Source organism: Cryptomeria japonica, chromosome 3, assembly GCF_030272615.1.
Source record: "Cryptomeria japonica chromosome 3, Sugi_1.0, whole genome shotgun sequence".
Taxonomy (NCBI): Eukaryota; Viridiplantae; Streptophyta; class Pinopsida; order Cupressales; family Cupressaceae; genus Cryptomeria; species Cryptomeria japonica.
This window is the reverse complement of record NC_081407.1, coordinates 988,796,166-988,813,519: the sequence shown is the minus strand read 5'-3', so window position 1 is coordinate 988,813,519 and position 17,354 is coordinate 988,796,166.

Below are 17,354 nucleotides of genomic sequence, written 5' to 3'. Positions count from 1 at the left end.
AAAGGGAAGTTTGAAGATATGCGGATGGTTGAAGGTGAGATCATTCAGCAGTATGGAATAAGAATCAAAATAGTTGTTGGAGAAATCAAGAGTGCAGGTGGTAAAATAGAAGATTCCACTATGGTAAGCAAAGTCTTGAGATCCCTGTTGTCGGTCTATGCAATAAGGGTTGCTGTTATCTAGGAGCTAAGATCAATAGACAAGTCTAAGGTATCCTTGGACTCCATCATAGCCAAGTTAATAGCCTATGAGCTAAATAGTTTTGATGGAAGTGTTCAAAAGACTGAATCAGCATTCAAAGCCTCTGCTATACCATCCAGAAAAGGAAAAGAAGCTAGCACTAGTGGGGAACCTAGTCAGAGCAGAGAAATGAATGATGAGGAGATTCTGATGGCATTTGAAGCTCTCCTTGCGAGGAAGCTTCCTAAAGGAATCGGTAAATACAAAGGTAAGCTACCTTTGAAATGCTTTTCTTGTAACCGGATAGGACATATTGCTATAAACAGTCCTAATGGCGATAACAAGGACAAACCAGAAAGGTTCAAGAAATTCAAAGGAGGAAATCGGAGAAACTATTTTGTGGCAGTTGATGAAGGTGTCACAGATGAGGAATCAGAAGATGAAGAGAATGAAGACATTGTGTTTGTTGTTGTAAAGGAAGATGTGGCAGACAAGAAGGCTCTTGTCTCCTAGTTTGATAATTCCAATGAGTGGATCGTTGATAGTGGTTGTTCTCACCATATGATAGGTGACCGGAGCAAGTTTCTATCCTTGGAGGAGTATGATGGTGGTGTGGTTCGCTTTGGCAATGATGCACCATGCATGGTCAAAGGCAGAGGGTCCATCTCTCTAAATGAAAAGAGCAGTGCTGACAATGTGTACTGGGTTGATGGTCTCAGACACAACCTTCTGAGTGTTTCCCAGCTAAATGACAGTGGCCTCACTCTAGAATTCAAGAATGGAGTTTGCAGAATCAAAGGAAAAGATGGTAAATTGGTGGCCACCAGCATGTAGACCAAAGGTAACCTATTTCATCTAAATGCAAATATAAGTACATGTCTTATGGCTAAACTTGATGATAGCTGGATATGGCATAGGAGACTTTGTCATGTAAACTTTGATAACATTGTGAAGGCTAGTAAGATCAAGGCAGTTAGAGGGTTGCCGGTGCTAAGAAAACTGGATAATACCTTGTGCAGAGAGTGTCAATTGGGGAAAATGTCTTCTTCAACCTTTAAAGGTAAATCTTTCACTGCTAACAACTTGCTTGGTCTTGTGCATACTAATTTGTGTGGTCCTATGAAAACTAGAAGTGTGCAGGGTGATAGGTACTTCATGATTCTCACTGATGACTGCTCAAGAATGATGTGGGTCACATTTTTGAAAGACAAGTCTGAATCCTTTACAAAATTCAAGGCTTTTAGAGAATTAGTGGAGAAGGAAAGCGGTAAAAGAATTAAGTGTCTCAGAACTGATCAAGGAGGGGAATTCACTTCCTGTGAATTCAACAAGTATTGTGAAGAATTTGGCATCAAAAGGCAACTGTCTACCCCCTGGACTCCACAGTAAAATGGCCTAGCAAAGAGGAATAACCAGACTATGGTTGAAGTAGCTAGAACCATGTTGATTCAAGGAAAGGTAGCTCACACCTTTTGGAGAGAAGTGGTGAGCACTGCAGTCTACAATATGAACCGGGTACTCATCAAGAAAGGTAAGGACAAAACTCCTTATGAGTATTGGACCGATAAGACACCTATGGTCAGCTACTTTAAGGTATTTGATAGCAAATGTTACATCAAGAGGAGTGAACATCAGGGCAAATTTGAAGCTAAATGTGATGAGGGAATATTCCTAGGATATTCCACCAAGGCTAAAGCTTTCAAGTGTTACAACAATAGGACTCAGAGAATTATGGAAAGTATCAATGTAAGAATTGATGAATCCTCTGAGAAAACTGAGGAAACTGGCAGTGAGCAAGCTATGAATGAACCGGTTGCAACCTTCTGGGAACCGGTTGTCAGTCAACCAAGTACTAGTAACAGTGTTCCTGAACCGGTGAATGCTGATACTGATGAAGATGAGGATGAAGAGGAAAAGCAAGAAGAACTAGTCAAGACCATTCCTTAGTATGTCAAGTTGAATCATGATCCTAAGCAGATCATAGGAGATAAGGATGCAAGAATCCTTACAAGGACAAAGATTAGAGAAAACTCATGTATGATCTTTGAATTTGAGCCTAAATCATTCAAAGAGGCTCATAAAGATGAAGACTGGATCAGGGCAATGGAAGAGGAACTTGATCAGATAGAGAAAAATGGTACATGGTCCTTGGTACCCAGACCGAAGCATAAAAATGTCATTGGTACCAAATGGGTGTTCAGAAACAAGCTGAATGAGGATGAAACGGTGATTAGGAATAAAGCCAGATTGGTGTGCAAAGGATATGCTCAAGAAGAAGGAGAAGACTATGGAGAAACCTTTGCTCCTATAGCCAGATTGGAAGGAGTTTGTATGCTTCTTGCATATGCAGCCTTTAAAAGGTTCAAAGTATATCAAATGGATGTAAAATCTGCATTCCTAAATGGTGTACTTGAAGAGGAGGTATATATAGAGCAACCAGATGGGTTTTCCCTATCTGAAGATAGTGATATGGTGTGCAGGCTACATAAAGCCTTATATGGTCTAAAGCAAGCACCTAGGGCATGGTATGAGCGCCTACATTCCCATCTTGTGAAGATTGGATTTGAGAGAACAAGTGAAGATAGCAATATCTACTTGAAGTCTGAAGGAGATCAGATCCTGATCTGTGAGGTTTTTGTTGATGACATTATCTTTGGTGGAGATGACAAGATGAGTCATGAGTTTGCTAATGAGATGAAGAAAGAGTTTGAGATGTCACTCATAGGGGAGATTAAGTTCTTCATTGGACTGTAGATCCAGCAGATGAAAGATGGAATCTTTATCACTCAGTCCAAATATGTCAAAGAGGTGTTGAAGACTTTTGGCATGGAAGATAGCAAACCGGTTGGTACACCGATGGTGACCGATTGCAAATTGACAAAAGAGGATGATTCTGCACTGGTTGATGAGAAGGAATACCGATTAATGATTGTTAAGTTGCATTATGTAGTGCATAGTAGACCAGATATTGCACATGCAATTGGCATTACTGCAAGGTTCCAGAAAAGTCCAACAGAATCCCACTTGATTGCAGTCAAGCGGATTCTTAGGTATCTAAAGGGAACAATTGACTATGGATTGTGGTACCCATACAACAATGATTTCAATCTGAAGGTGTTCACAGATGCTGTTTGGGCAGGTAATGTGGATGACCGGAAAAGCACAACTAGTGGTGCATTCTTTCTTGGTGGTAGACTGGTCTCATGGATGAGTAAAAAGCAGAGTTGTATATCTCAGTCTACAATGGAAGCATAGTATGTTGCAGCTTTCATGAACTGCACTCAGACAATTTGGATGAAGCATGTACTAGAAGGATTCAAAATCCCTGTATCTAAACCGGCAAGTATATTCTGTGATAACACAAGTGCTATCAATATTTCAAAGAATCCAGTTTTACATTCTAGAACTAAGCATTTTGAGCTTAAGTATAATTTCTTGAGGGAAAAGGTTCAGAATAAAGAGATTGTACTGGAACATGTTTCTAGTAAGGAGCAATTAGCAGACATATTCACCAAGCCTCTTCCAAAGACTACATTTGTGCATTAAAGAGGTGAGTTGGGGGTACTGCCCCTTCAGGAGGTGAACTAAAAGTATTTGTTCCACATTAGTCAAGTATTGTATAGTCAAATTTTTGTTGATTAATGTGTTGAAGGATGCTACTCCTCAGGGGGAGCAGCATAATGTAACAGGGTTGCTTGTGCCTCCACTTTGGCATTGTTGTCAAAGGGGGAGAAGGAGTGAAGCAGAAAAGATATCTGCAGCAAATGGGGGAGAAGATGTGAGGTGGAGAGATATCTTTGTATATTGCCATCAATGCCAAAGGGGGAGATTGTTGGCATTATGTGAACTGGTATAAGGACATAATGATATTGTATGTTGTCATTGATGTCAATATGTGATATGAAGTGAACCGGCATATGTGATATGTGAGAAGAGAGAACCGACATATGTGTGAACTGGTATATATGCCAAAGTGAAGTGGTATATTTGTTCAAGATGAACCGGCACATGGAAGCACTATGTGACTACTTGTTGATAGGTAGTTTCCACTTCAAGATTTTTGATTGGAGTACCTCAAGCCTATGTGACTCAATCGATGATCTTTGTGTGATGAGTTAACAGTATAATGAAGAATAGGTCATGTTGCCACATAAGCTCTGTGCGTGTGAAGGATCTTGCATGAAGAAGACTATTCCTATCTACCTTGGGAATGTGCAAAGTTTGTCAAGCAGTGATAACACGTGATGGGTTATCAGCCGCCATGAAATTGGTGGATAATGGACGATGGATAATGTCTTGAGATTGATTCAAGATTGTTGCATTTAATGCAGTATGATTCAATGGTCAGGATTGAACCGCTTGAATTGCTTAACCTAACAGGTTTAAGGTTTAGGGTATTTGCTACTGACCTGTATGTTTCCTATAAGGTCGATGTTGTGTTTCTTTCTAAGGTTGTTTGCAAAACTTGTGAGTGTATCCAAGGGAAGTGATACGTGATTCTTGCTAGACCAAAGGAGAGAAGAGATACCTGCAAAGTGAATGTGCAGAAGGTGAAGAGGAGCCAAAACAAATCTGCATTAGCATTGAGTGTTGTTACCAAATCATTGTAATTCCCGTTCATCTCTAACCACTTCAACAGTTGTGAAATCCCTTAACAGGGTAGCCTTAACTGGCTTGATGCAAATCCCTTAACAAGGTAGCTTTAACCGGCTTGATCCAAATCCCTTAACCGAGTAACTTGAAGTTAATGAGTTTTGGGAAGCTATAGAGCTCTGGAGATCCTTTAGCTATTGAGTTCTTGAAATCCTCTAACAAGGTAACCCTAACTAGGTTTAACCTTTAATCGAGTATTGTAGCCATCCCTTAACCGGGTGATCCCTAATAGGATTGGTTCCTAACAGAACCTATTATAATGTCTTTAACCAGACAAGGCTCCTAATAGAGCAGACTTCTAAAGAGTTCAAAAGCAAATTGTGGGTATTCATCCCCACCGTGGTTTTTCCTAGTTGGGTTTCCACATGAAAAATATGTGTGTCATGTGTGATGCTTTTGTCTTGTGATGCTTTGTTATTACCTGTTGAGCATATGATGGTTCTGTGTTTTATGCCTGTCTATAAAACATACTGAACCAACTGTTGTGAAGATCAGATGATAGTTTACCTGTTCATGCATGAGGGTGTAATGGTATTGTAGTATTAAGCTAAGAGGAAAGCTTAGTGAGTGACTGGTTTATGATTGTTTTAAGTTGTTCTGGGTCTTACCGGTCGCACTTTGTTTTAGCTAATATCACTGCTTGCCAGTCATTTGAAGTATTTGCTGTCAGACCAGTTTTCGACTGTATTTTTGTGTGTACTGATTCACCCCCCCTCTCAATACTGGTTTGGTACTATTGGTTCATCATTGAGTTATCAATCATAAGTCCGGTTTGTTCTTATTACAATCATAGAATGTGTAATATGATCATAGCATGATCGATTATGTTTGATAATGATGTCCAAATGTCAAACTGCACAATCCAATGTTTTGAATAGTGAATGCATATAAAGATAATTATAACAAGTTTATTATTTAATCATGAGGTCTACCATTAGCTTGTAGTTATATTGATAAGGTAGATGATTGAATGAGAGATAAATGAAGTCTCTCATTCAATCATTTATCTTACTGAAGCTGCTAAGTTTCAACAGTTTGCTTCTATCTAATTTGTACAATTACAATGAGGTTTACCTGATTAGTAGAAGTGTCATGACCTACATCCCTATCTGTGTTATGTGATGGATCCATATTGCCCTATGACAAAGAAAAATAATAAAAATGTTAGCAAAATTAAACCAATAGACTTAGCAAAAAAACTTCATAATAAAATGGTATATTGGAGTCATTAATTGGAGGTTGGTTTATTTAAATGGTATATAGTACATACCACCCCCATGGTAGTAACTTTGTTTGTATCTATATGATTCAAATTGTAATTGATTAGCAGATCTTCCCCTGCACTTATTGATTTTATCGCACATATGAATACATGATTTCCCTCGCGTCCCTCAAATATGCAATTGGGTTGTTTATTAGTTGACCGAGGTCACATACTATTTATAAAACCTACAATATTCCTTGTTGCTTTTGGCCTTCCGTCAATGTATATAGCCACTCATTTACTTTGATCATTATCTTTATGTTGTATATAATTTTGTGACAGTGCATACCTACGCATTCCTTTTTTATATTGAACAATCTACATCCAATTATTGTAATTGTAACAAGGTCCAACAAACACCATCAATTTAGCAACTTTGTTGTAATAGACCTTTATGTCATCCATGGAAAATAGGCCCAAACCATGTAACGACGAAGGTGCTATGTGATATATCCTATCATTAACAGAAAAATCAGTGTTTATTGGAGGAAATTCCTTGGGTACCCATTGTTTCTGTAGATGTTTGTACCTCAAGGGTACCTCAATGTCGCCTTTGCTCTCATCATCATAAAAACATGACCCCCCTTGAGAAAGGAAAATTTTTATGCGTTTGTTGAATTTTCTTCTAATCTTTTGACCTCTAGTTGATCTCCCTATTGTAGACCTACTACATGTCTCACTTTCATTTTCTATTCCTACATTTCCCTCACTCGAGGAAGACACATCTAACAAATACCTATTTGGTGATGCCTGCACTCCATCAAATGAGAGAGATAGTTGGTAATGAGAGAGATATTTTGCAAATGAGGTTAATGTTGATAAAGAAGTCGGCCCTAAAGTTGATGTTGGGATTAAAATTTGAATAAGTCCAACTGGGGCCTCAAGTGTTGATAACTGTCTTAGATTTGCTTCTAATGTCAAGGTTTGAAAAACTGAGGAAGTTTGTTTTCCAATTAATTTTAAAATAATAAACTGTTTCTATAGGGTGTATTGACTTATACCCATCGATCCATGAGACTATGTAGGATTCTCATCAAAGGGGTTCCAGTTCCTGCACATGTAATTCAATTATCTTATGTTCGCTAAAAATTACATAGTACACAACATGAACAACATGAACTTTGTAGGCAAAAATAGTATTAAATAAAAAAAGATTTTGTCATCATAATCATTGTAAATTTTTTAATTCCTTACCTTTACTTTATGTAGACTATGTAGGATCCTCAACTAAAGGGTTGACGATGTCTATATCCAATGACCTGTTCCCACCAAGGATGACAACATCACACAAAATATATACATGAAATCAACACCATCAATTGAGCATCATAAGAATTACATTTGTAAGTTGATAAACAATAAATACATATATATCATAAGCATCATAAGCATCACATGATGTATCATCATATATGTAATTGAGCATCATAATTAGCATCACATATGTGTCATCATAAACATGTAATCCATCACATATATATCATAAATCACCATCCATCACATAGGTAATAAACAATCCACATTCTATAAATAAACACAAATTTCAAAAAATGTCACATGTACCATCATAAACATGTAATCCATCATATATGTATTTTAAATCAACATCCATCACATAACTAATAAATAATCCAAATTCCATAAATAAACACAAAGTTTTAAAAATGTCACATAAATAGTCACTCTCCCTATCTCCATCTCCTCGGGGTGGCATAGTTCTACTATAAGGACCTACTAGAGGTCATGAAACATGAATTAAAAACATTAAAAGGTGCATCATGAATTAATTATGTAATGGAATTAGAATTTAAAACATAATGAATTAATTATATAACCATATAAGTCAAATAAATTTCTATCAAGAAATCAATGTTAAATAGATAATATACTAATTGCATACCTCATACATTTCATTCATCATCATGACCATCATCATCATCATCATCATCATCATCATCATCATCATCATCATCATCATCATCATCACCATCATCATCATCATCATCATCATCATCATCATCATCATCATCATCATCATCACCACCATCATCTTCATCATCATCATCACCATCACCACCATCACCATCACCATCACCATCACCATCACCATCACCATCACCATCATCATCATCATCATCATCAGCTTCTTCTTCTTCTTCTTCTTCATCGAGTAACTATCGATCGTGATCATCATCTACATCATCTTCTACTTCTTCGATATCTTCTTCCATTACATTATACTTTATCATCCTTCCTCTTGGATCGTGTCTAACAACAAATGATCAACCCGGTTTATGTGGAACCTCTGATTAAAATACCTACTCACATTGGCTTGGAAGAAAATAGGGCTCATCCCCAACTGGTTCAAATGACCTTGTATTAACCATTGTAAAACCATTATCATGTTCAATAATAGTTCTATCATGATCATTTTTATTCAATCGTAGCCTATACCATTTGACGACGAACAAAACTAATTTGAAGGAATTAAAGTTACACTCAAGTATATCATCCAAAATGCCAAAGTATCTATTTTGAGACTTTTGAGGATGTATGTTGTTTCTCGATAAAATATTTGTCACCTCAAAGACTGTAGTTATCCCAGAATAACAAGTTTTCTTCATGTCATCCAACTTTTTCATGCAAAATTTATGACCATTGTAGCACATAACATTGTGGTGTGTTGTCAGTATTTTGAGTATTGGGAATTTTTCCTTTCAACCCATAAAGTTTTCAAGTTTTCAAAGTTTTATTCATTTCTGAGGGTTGTGGTTTCTAAGGGTTTAGGGTTTTGCATTTTTATTTTTCAGTGTGTGAGCCTTTCTTTTCTTTTTTCCTCATTACCTTTTTCCACTTAAGTGGAAGGGTCGATGTGTCGTTAGAAGGGAACACCCCTTTTCGGTCTAGGCCTGGGCGGTTTCTAATGTTTTAATTTCTCCTTTATTCCTAAGTTTTCTCACCTTTAATTTCCCAATCGAAGTTCTTAAAGATCGAGCAAGTCTCGGTGCATCGATGGTTGTCGTTGATCCGCTATGCAGAAGTACCCAATTTTTAGCCTTCGCGGACCAACGACTAGATGGTGGAACCCTCTCTTAGGTAGCACTTTCAGTGTTTTAACATGCAGTTAAGTTTTGTGTGCATCGACGATTGTTGTTGATCCGCTATGTGAAGTTTCTCGAAAGTTAGCCTTCGCAGATCAGCGACAAGCTGCAAGGTTTCAAGCCACTAACAGCAAGCGGTTAAAAAGCACGTGGTGTGTGGTTGGTAGTTAAGTGTTTTTGGTTCTTAAAAGTTGAGCGAGTTGGATCGAATCTCATGGTTGGCACTAATCCAATGTATGAAGTTGCACTACTCTTAGTCTTCACGAATTAGTGACTAAGTGGTGGGGCCCACGAAAAGAAAGTATTTTTCAATCTGTTAACAGGTTTGCATGTTCCAAAGACATCAAGGGTGGTCACTAATCCACAAAGGGAAGTTGCTTGAAAGTTATGATTCACAGATTAGCGACAAACTATTAGCAACAATGGTTCAAGCCAATAGTTAATACAAACGGTTACAATGAAAAGCAAAGTGGTAGTGGTTACACTCTTAAAGGCTCTTAAAGATTGGTCACTTTTGTATCATCTGATGGTTGTCACTAATCTGCTATGAGAAGTTGCAGAACCTTTAGTCTTCGCAGACCAGCGATTGAATGGTGGGACCCCCTCTAAAGTGTGCAACTCATGTAAGTAAAGGGCGTGCTAGTTTTGTTTCATCTCACAGCTATTGCTAATCCGCTATGTGGAGAAGCTCGACCGTTATTCATCGTGGATCAGCGACTAATGAAAGAATACTTAGAAAAGTTTTCCTTTGATCCATTGGAGCCAAATTTTGAATCATTTATGAAGATTAATTGCTGAAGTGTGTCGCTTAATTGGTCCTAATAAATGCTCAATTGTCGTTATAGTCCTTTCATGATATACGGTTTTTGAATTACAGAAAGCATTCAATGAAATTTTGTAGAGGAAACAAGTGTGCGGGTCAATTTTTCTCAGGCAACGAGTAAGTTTTCTTGCAACTGTGCTTTACAATTGTAGAATATTTGATTATTGAGTACTTGAATTTCCAAAAGGGTTGTTTGAATTGTTATTAAAGTACGGATAATTATGAGTGGCACCACGAAGGGAATTCAGAGGGAAGGTAGATTATCAAGAGAGAGCCATTTGTGATGATTTCTTAGAGAAATTGTCCCAATCTACCAATAGTGTAGTAAAAATGAAGGGGCATGTGCCTAAGTCTCCTTAACTGAGAATTGGTGAAGGTTTGTATGATAAGGGGTATTGGCTGAAAGATGCCCAGATAGGAATGACGGGTTTAGGAATTTTCAAAGTGGGTTTTACTTTAGCGAAGTTCTCCTGCTCCAATGAATTATATATGGGAATTAGATGTCAGGAAGCTTGTAGTGCCTGGAGTTTTCATAGATGTGGATCTATTGACCCAGATTGCAAAAAACTATGACCCCATCACTAAAACTGTCAGAAATATAAGTGGAGTTCTAATTGAAATCAATGATGATGCATTTAGGAAAGTTTTTCAGCTAAGTGAGGCCTCAAATTATTTAGAGCCTATTGATTTTGATATTCTTAGGAAGGTCTATGATGCACAGAAGGATCATCTTAGGAACGGGCCATTGAAAGAATTCTTTGCAAAAATAGGAGGATTGACACTAGTAGGCCCAAGCACAATGGAGCCTTTCCCTTTGGATTTCTTTACTCCAAGGGCTAAAGGAATGTACTAGTCTTTGTGTCAAATTTTTGGGGAAGATGCAGAGACCACCATGCCGACCCACTACATGTTTATGATAGCACAGATTTTAAATCCATCTCTGGCAGTGACCTTTGATTTTGCACCATACCTCACTGATGCCATTCATGAGGGCCCGATTGGGATAAAAAATGCTAAGGTAGGTAGACCTTTTGGGTGGTATTCCCTCCTTATGCATATGTTTTTATTTAAAGGTGCTGAATATTTTGCAAAAGAGATGGATTTGTTAAAGGAGAAAGATGGAGAGGATATGCCAGTTCAGATATGGAGCACAATTTTGTCTTGGGATAGAGAGGATGCAATTTATTTGAAGTTTGATAAATGTTTTGCATCCAAACTTAGAATCCTTCTATGCTGGGAGAACCCTAGGATCCCTAAGGCCCTTTTAGAATTCATTAGACCTAAGGAGTTCGCTGAAGATATCAAGATTGTGCACAATTGGGGTGACATATTTCTGTACCCAGTATCTACTATTTTTAGAGTTTATGGTTTTAGGGGAACTCCTTACCTCCTCCCCTACTAGGTCCCTTTGAAGATAGGCATTGTTGAAGTCTTAAGACAAATCAGAGGCCTGCAAGAAACAAAGCTGACAAATAAAGGAAGGGGGACAATTTTCCCAACAATTACCATAGCACATCAGTTTATAATCACTAAGGGTGGTTGGGTACATTTTGACAAATTTCTCCAGCCATATAGGTTATCCACTGCAGTTGTGAGGTTTGCTGATCCAGAGAACTTTTTCAATGGTATGTTTAGGAAGAAGGTCATATGTGCAGGTAAGGCCCATCAATTTCACTTTCCTAAAGACTTGATAAGGAATGAGTTTAGTCTAGAGGAACAAGAAGTAAAGAAGGAAAAATGGATAGCATTCAGGAAAACTCTAGATTTTATTCAATATTTTGATAGCCATTATGATCCCTTGGCTAGTTTTACCCCTTTTGAGGAAAAGATTAAGTTTTTGGTGGTTTATTTTGGGGATCTAATGCAAACCTTAAAAGAGAAAAAGGAGGCTGTAATGAGAGCTGATCTTGAGAGGGCTAAACTTGTTTTAGCTAAGTCTACTTATGCCAAAGGGGTTCCCCCGAGTAATTATGTAATGCACAAAAAAGCAGGGTATAATGTATTAATGCCAAAAAGGGATGAGCCATCCACTTCAAAGGGAAAAAGGCTGCTAGAAGATGTCATTAAAACCCAAGACTCTCCAAAAAGACAAGTAGTAGGGAAAGAGGTCCAGACAAATGAGCCCTTATAATCTTCTTCCCAAATCCCAATTCACATGGGAGATGAGCATGAAGTAGTTGAGCAATTATTGCAATTGGGAAGTCTTGGAGAGATTGCCTGCACATATGAAGAGATTCAGGAAGGAATACCAAAAGAACCAGCACGTGCCAGAATGGACTTGATGGTTGAGGAGTTTGCAAGTAAGGAATTGGACCCTGTCATCAAACATGCCAATGATGAGTTCATGGCAGATAGCAATTTTGTTAAAACAGGATCATTTTTGCAATTTGTTTGGAGAAAGAATTTAGAACAATTCAAAGAAAGGTGTGAGAAAAGAAAGATGGAGTGTCCTCATAATGATACATCTATGATTGAGGTAGATGTGAAAAGAGAAATGTTAGTAGAATTTGAGGCCATCACCCCTGAGCAGGAGAGGAAGATGATTGCAGAAGCTGGAGTTTTGATTCTTCCCGAGTGGGATATAGTTGATGCATTGATTCTTGATGCAGTCAGAAAAGAGACAAAGCCTCTAGAAGGAGTAACTTATAGCGATGATCATGCAACACTAGTTATGTGGTCATTAAGGATAAAGGAAAACAAAAGGAGGTACGATACCTCAGAATCTATTTATTCAAGATCTGTGATTGTTAAGAGAGTGAAGGATACGGGATTGGTAGAAGCTACTAGTACAACCTTGGAATCTGCAAAACTCAATACGGCGGTAGTAGAGAAAGAAGCTAAGGAAAAGGCTGATCTCCAAGTGATGTTGGAGGTAATCCTAAAAGCCTACAATGAAGCCAAACTTGAGGTGGCTAGTAAAGACAATACAATGGCAAAGTTAAAGAGCCAGGTAGGAGGGCAACAACAAAAGGGTGAATCTTCTAATTTGATGATTGCCTCTTCTCCAGTCAAACCTCCACCTACTAGCCCAATCATTGAATTCCCTCTCTCTCCTATAACCCATGGTTTTCAATCTACTAAGAGTATCCAAGATGAGATGGAAAAATTAAAGCAGGCTCAGGCCATTTTTGCAAATAAGTATGAGGAGAAGATCAAGGGAACAATCTTGAAATTTGTTGACACAGTTGGGGATTCAATTGTGTACATAAACATGAAAAGAGTTTTGAGCATGTTGACTACTTTAAATGAGGACAAGGCTATTCTAGAGCCAATTTTGAATAAATGGATGGCTAGGGAGGTGGATTTGGAACTTATGTGCTCATCCCATGGAGAGGTAGATGTTGATGCTAGTACTAAATCCGCTTATGAGTTGGTAAAAGGTATGTCTAGGTTGGCAGAGGGAAGACTTGGTCTAGAAAGAAAAGAAAACCTGTATAGAAAAGAGTATGTTGATTAGAAGTTTGAACTATTTCCTGGGGGTTTTATTGGCACTAACAAGTTGAAAGATGGGAGCATTTGAGAAATGGAGGGAACAACGTTTGCATGGGGATATTTGAAATCGAGAAATGGAGGGAACAGTGAGGCTGGATCCTCTAGTTCTGAATCCACTGCAGCTCAAGGACAGACAATGGATGATGAGGATGGGAGACAAGATGGGGACCCATGGCTACGGGACCCTCCTCCTGACCACAAACAGTTGAAAGAATCCCAAGAATCGAGCCCCGAGGTGGTGAAAGTTGACTCATAAAATATCAAGGAGGGGCAAGTTTCCAAATCTTGGAGTAGTCTTTTTGCAAGAAAAGCATTTGGAAAACCGACTGGTAAATCGTCTTTCCCCTTTGTGAAAGATATATCAAATCATAAAATGGGTAAACTTGCTATTGAGATTCCTGATTTAGTTATCAATCATAGCATCTCTTTAATGGCTTTTTCTTTGGTGGGGAAGTTTGTTGGACGTCAACCTAATATTGAGGATGTTAGGTCTTTTATTAAGAGAAAATGGAGAATAAAAGGTCAGGTTGACATCTCTACCCTGCCTAGAGGCTTTTTTGTATTCACATTCTCTTGTGGGGAAGATATGGAAGCTACTTTAAGTGGTGGGCCCTGGATGTTTGGTAAATCTTCTTTATCTGTGAAAAAATGGTCTCCTAACATGGAACTCAATGACTCTTTCTTTGAAACTGCTCCAATTTGGGTAAGGCTGCCAGGGTTGCCATTGGAATACTAGGTGGAGGATGTTTTCTCAGGACTCACCAACTCCTTTGGGGAGCTTGTTGTGATAGATACAATAACAGCAGCTCGCAAGAGATTAGTTTATGCATGTATCTGTGTCAACATTTCGCAGAATATCGACCTTCCTAGCACTATTGATATAAGCTCCAAACTTGGATTATGGGAATAGTCAATAGAGTTCGAATCACTCCCCTTTGTGTGTTTTTCTTGCAAAAAAGCTGGTCACTGGGCTAAGGCTTGTCCCAGCAACCCTAAAAAACCTATGATAACAAATACCCACAAACAGGTCTGGAAAGAAAAGAATAATAACAAAGAAGGTAACAAGTTAGAAGGAAAAAGTGGAAGCTCTGTCAATATATCAGAACCATCAGAAGGAGATAGATTTGACCTTCCTAAGAATCCCCCTATGAAGGAGAATAAAAAGAATGAATTCAGGGAGTTTGAGATCAAATTAGTCAATACCTTTGAGGCTCTTCAGAAACAAGAGAAGGAGAATGAAATCAATGAAGAGACACTTGAAGATGGCGAGATTGAGAATATCACTGACTCTCATCATGAGGTCTTTCAAGATTCTATATAAAAAAAAGATAAACAGTGCCTAGATGAACTTGAAGAACATGAAATTAAACTTGGAAGGAGCAACAAGTTTGGATCGCCTCAGGTAAATTTAAATGCGTTATTCTAGAATATTGGAGTTGATATGCCTACATCATCCCAAAAAAGAGGAGAACTGTGGAGTAATATGCAAGATGAGACTAGAGTGGAACAAGAAGAAAACATAACAGGAAATGGAAAGAAAATAAAAACTAAGAAGGTAGGAGGCCTTAATGGGGTGAAAACCAGAACCAAGTTCAAGTCTGATTTTGGTGCTTCAAGATCCACACCGGGACGTAAAACTATGAAATGACATAGGAACCAGGAGAACAAGCAAAACATAGCTGATGGAAGGCAGCGAACTATAAAGGAATCCTGCCCTGAGGTTTCCAAATGAAGGTAATATCTTGGAACATCAGAGGCCTAAATGGTCTCAATAAACAGGATATATTACGGAACCTCATTCCAGATCAAAATCCAGATATTATCCTGGTACAGGAAACCAAAATGAGTAAAGAGAAAGTGGAGAAATTAAACTTCTTTAAAATTGGAGGAGTTTGCGACAGTAGCTCGAATGGAGCATCTGGAGGGGTTGCAATTTTCTAGAACAAGAAAACCATCTCTAGAGAAATGATTGATGTAGATGGCAATATTTTATCCCTGAAAGCTAAAAGCATCTTTGATGGAAAGGAATGTGTTATTACTAATATCTATGCCCCTAACTCCAAATCTACTAGAAGTAAATTCTGGGATAAAATTCAGCAAAAAACAAAATAATTCCCTTTGAACAGTTGGGTTGTGATGGGATATTTCAATACTCCTTTGCAAGACATTGATAAATATGGGGGTATTCATACTCAACCAGACAACAGATCTGACTTGATAAACTTTATTAATATCAATGCTCTCATTGACATGGATCTCAATGGGGCATCCTACACATGGTCTAATTGAAGGGATGGTGAAGATCTCATTCAGGTAAGACTTGATAGATCCCTTGTCACTAATGATTGGATTCTTTCCCATAGATGCTCCCTTTCTGTTATTAATAGAATTGGTTGAAACCTTTATCCCATCTCATTTGTTGCTAAGAATTTTAAGAATAATCAGAGCTTCCCTTTTCAGTTCGAAAAGATGTGGATTTCCCACCCTAATCTTGAATAATCTATTGCTAACTGGTGGAATATTGATGTAAATGGAAATGCCATGTATAAAGTTGCCAAAAAACTTAAAAATATCAAAGTCAACATTAAGATATGGAACAAGAAGGTCTTTGGTGATATTTTTGATTCTAAGAAAAAGCTAAAGGAGGAGTTGGATCGGATCCAAAATTCAATACAGAAAGATGGCTATAAAAAATATTCCAAAGCCATGGAAGATGATGTTCTAGTCAAACTCTACAACATTATTTCTAGGGAAGAAATCTATTGGAGGCAGAGATCCAGGGTGATCTGGCTGGAGCCTAGGGATAGAAACACTAAATTTTTCCACATGACATCTTTAAAACATAAAGCAGTGAATAGAATTTCAAAACTTATTGTAGAGGACAAAACTCTTCTTAATAAGGAGGAAATCGGGGATGAAGCTGTCAGGTTCTTCAATCATCTCCTCACTAGTAACAAGGACATTGATCATACCCACCAACACAATTTGGTTAATATCATTCCTAAGATCATTAATCCTATTCAGAATAAGGCCCTATTTGCTATCCTGTCTGCTGGAGAAATTAAAAAAGTTGTCTTTTTCGTTTCAAGGGGATAAAGCCCCAGGTCCTGATGGTTTCCTATGTTTTTCTTCTAGGAATTCTGGCATATTGTAGGAGAAGACACGATTAATGCGGTCAAAGAATTTTTTGGAGCTAGAAGAATCCTTAAGGAACTCAACTCCATGTTTATTGCCCTAATCCCTAAAGTTGCTAGGGCGGACACTATGGGAAATTTTAGGCCAATAAGTCTATGTAACTCTTTCTATAAGATCATATCTAAAGTTTTGACCACTAGAATTTTGGCTGTTCTCCCCTTCATCATCTCTGAGGAGCAGAAAGGTTTTGTTCTTGGCAGGTAGATTTTGGACTCTATCATTCTTGTGCATGAGAACATTCATTCCCTCAATTCTGCTAAAAAAGAAGACTTCTTGATAAAGTTGGATCTGGTGAAGGCTTATGATAGAGTGGAGTGGCATGTTCTTTTCAAAATCATGGAGGCTTTTGGATTTGATGAAAAGATAACCAAAATTATCAAAGAGTTGATCACCACTCCTTTGTTCTCTATTCCAATGAATGGATCTCCTACAAAATTCTTTAAAATGTCAAGGGGTCTCAGACAAGGAGATCCTATATCTCCTCTTCTCTTGACCATTTTGGCTGAGAGCATGAGCAGATTGATTCACAATCTGAAATTGAGTAAAACCATCAAAGGTCTTCAACCTTCCTTTTCTAATGTTTTTTACTCTCATCAACAGTTTGTTGATGATACTATCCTAATGGGATATTCTTCTGTTAGGGAAG